The sequence below is a fragment of the Pleurodeles waltl genome, chromosome 9, assembly GCF_031143425.1.
Source record: "Pleurodeles waltl isolate 20211129_DDA chromosome 9, aPleWal1.hap1.20221129, whole genome shotgun sequence".
Classification (NCBI taxonomy): Eukaryota; Metazoa; Chordata; class Amphibia; order Caudata; family Salamandridae; genus Pleurodeles; species Pleurodeles waltl.
Genome location: NC_090448.1, coordinates 80,300,754 through 80,304,232, shown reverse-complemented (window position 1 = coordinate 80,304,232; position 3,479 = coordinate 80,300,754).

Here is a 3,479-nt window from a genome sequence, read left to right as displayed (position 1 = left end):
GTTGCCTGTTTCCCCTCGTCAATGTTGTTGTCTGAGCAGTATGACATTTGTGATGTAGCATTGTTAGGCAGGCACGTGAGGGACCCTGACGTATGCAGCATGTGTGTGTCGTTAGTGCTGTGTGGCTCCTATTGCTGTTTACTTAGGCTTATGTATGTGTCAGTTATGGACATTCGGCATTTAAGTGTACTGGTACCTTTGTCTTATTTCTAGGAGTAGTTGCAGATGTCATCCTCACCCCCTAATTTAGGTATGTATGTTCCAGGGTGGGGTTCCTGCCATTTGGTACTATAGCTGCCCAGAGATGAGAGGTGTTATTGTCAACTGTGGTGGCAGTTAAGTTGCAGTTGTTGTATTTGCTACTGCATTACAGGTAGGGACCTAGTTGATGGGGAATAGTTTGTGCAAAACAAGTGCCTGGATGTGGATTCAGGATAGTGTCCTTCCCACCTGTCACTGGTTTCCCTTGGCTCTCTTGTAATTACTGGATGTCCCCGTGGGACTGTAGTGGTGGCAGTATTTTGTCGTGCCCCGGCTATGGTCAGTACTGGCCATTCCCCCCTGCCGTGCCCCTTTCCCCATGCCACTTCATATATGTGCTAAGTTACATGCATTGTGTAGTAGGTATCCCCCCCTGCTTACAGTCCCCATTATTGCATTGTAATTCCCCATGCGACTTACCCTGCATGTGCGTAGTGTCGTGGTAGTCTGCGCTGTCCAGTCCTTGTATCCCTGTGACGATCTCCTCCGGGATGACGGCTGCGACCATCTCCTCCATGTGGTCCAGGGCCTCCTGTTGTGCTGGACTCCCCCCTCCAGTCTGCATTGCTGCCTTCCTGTTCCTGGCCATTTTCTCTTTGGTCCTACGGTTACAGTCATGCCAGCGTTTCTTACACTCGGTGACTGTCCGGCGTTCTTCAGCCACACTGTTTATCTTGTCCACAATTTGTTTCCAGATGGCCTCTCTCCTACTGAGTGGCAATTTTGAGGATATGAAAAGTTGGTGCTGGTGTTCCGTCACCTCTTTCACCAGGATTTCCAGCTCCTCTGCACTGAAGCGACACTTTCTTTTTTTCTTTAACATGTCCTGGTTCCTGTATGCTTCCTCCTGGCTGGTTCCTGGTCTGCTCTCATCCTCCTGGGGTCTGTTGGGGCATCTAGGATCCATTTTGGGTCTCCTCTCCTGTAAGTGCAGTTTTCGCACAAAAATGTCACGCAATAGCGTGAAAAAAACCGGCGTTTTCACGATTGCGCTGTCGTAAATCGACCCACAGTGATTTGCGTCACTTTTACGTGGGTTTCCCTTACGACAGACCGACGCTGTGTGCGTCACGAAATAATGACTCCCACCTGTTGGTTGCGCCGCCGTACGTCAAAGTATAAATTTGACGCCCGAATGGCGCATCCAAATGGCGTTAGACGGCGCAAATTTTTTTGACGCAAAACTGCGCTATCGCAAAAAGTATAAATATGGCCCATAGTGTCCAATATTCTGTTCCTGCTGAATACTAGAATGCTTCCTTAGCACAAATGATATGGTCCCTAAGCCTGAAAAACACATGGATCTCGAGGAATATGACAAGGAGAACTTTGTAGTTACATATTGCTCAAAGGTTTCAAGGGCTCCCCAGAATTAGGCTATTCACCAGGCGTATGCCCTATCCTTTATGTTTCAATTGCTTTTTGTGACATGGATTCTATTTTGGGAAGACGCAAACATAGACAGCTCATACATCTCTCTCATTCTCTTGATCTCCTGGTAAAAGGGTTAATAGGTTTTATAAGTGTGATCATTAAAAAAGGCACCAGATAACTGTGGACAAAAGGAAACAGTAGAAAAACGATTTACTAACCAAGCATTCCTGTTCCACCTATTCCTAGGAACTGTGAAGCAACTGAGATGAGTCTCTCATTTGTTTCCCATACAAGGCCTCTCTTATGAAGTACATCACATTGCACTCCTCCGAGAGATACAACTTATCTGGGCTCTTCAGCCTATGCCTATGGAGCTGCTTGATGATCAATGAACTCTGAGTTTCTACATCTTGCCTTTCATATGAACTTCTGTTTATACAATTTAGTTACAGAATGGCCTACATCTCCTGATGTTTCTGAACATCAGCCTTTCTCGTCAGAGAATGTGACAGATGGTGAAGAAGGTGAGAGATTTTTTTTTTTTTATTTGCTGAGCAAATAGTAACTGTTATAAATTACTACATGTTCAACCAGTTTTCAAGATGGTTGGCAACTCATGCTTCAGCAGTCTCCTGTGAACACACATTTAACATGCAATAGCCTGCCTCTGAACCTCATGGTTAATGGCCAACTAGAAGTAGAACAGGATCACTAAGGAATGAGCGAACCTGAAGCTCTACAGAAGTATTTGTTATAATGTATCCTGTATCCATACAGATTTATCTTTCATTCTTGGTTATCCTTCATACTTGGTTAATATCTATGCTCATGTTTTCCTTTATATCTTTATTCTTGCTGGGATATGCCTACATAAACAGGATGATATGGATAGGGCCCTGCCTCACACCATAATTGTTCCATTCACTGTCTTTAATGCATCTGAAATGAGTAATAATATTGTTATAATATGTTAAGCCACCTCGGAGGTCGGCATGCTAAGCACCTTTTCAATTCAATCAATAATAACATATCTATAAAGCACTTCATAACACAGGCCTCGCTATTTACAAACACTATAAATGCAGATGGATGTTACTACCGATCAAGTGAAAAGAAGTGAGTTTCTCAAGCACTGGATCCTTCACAGATTCACATGCTTGAGTCATTCCCTGTCGCCACAGGGAATAATTCAAGACAATAATTCTCTGTGGCGATGGGGAATGATTCAAGCATGTAAATGTTTGATAGATACCAATGCTGCAGAACCGGACAGGTCAGCAACTTATTTCCTGATCAACCCTGAAAGAAAAAGGCTGATCTAGGACTTACTGAGTTTCAGAACTGTAAACTGTTTGTCACTTGCAGACATCATCCGTCATAGGTTAACTTCCTGAGTTACCTTGCCAGAGCATAATACTGCATTACAAAGGAAAATACCACATTATAGGTGATAACATATGATAGCATTACATACAACAACATAACACATCTGCTGACTCTACTATGCAGTAAAGTAAACTCAGCCTCCTAGAACTCACATAAGTCAGGCATGTCAGCAGTTTAGTATGTCATTCAAACTGCTAGGCACAAGTAGGTTTATAAAAACGTTGTCTTTCACACATAATTAGACATCTGAAACCTCTTACTAATAAAAACACAACAGGTGGTGTGAGTGATACTTAATTGAAGCTTTCCAGCTTGAAATGTACATGTCTAGCAGTTAAGCCCTTGGACTTCCCCTTCCCAACTTCAATAGATACCTTTTATGCAAATGATGCACATTTTCTATTTATTGGATACACATTCTAAAAAGATCCCCCATTCTATTGTAGGATTCATTTATG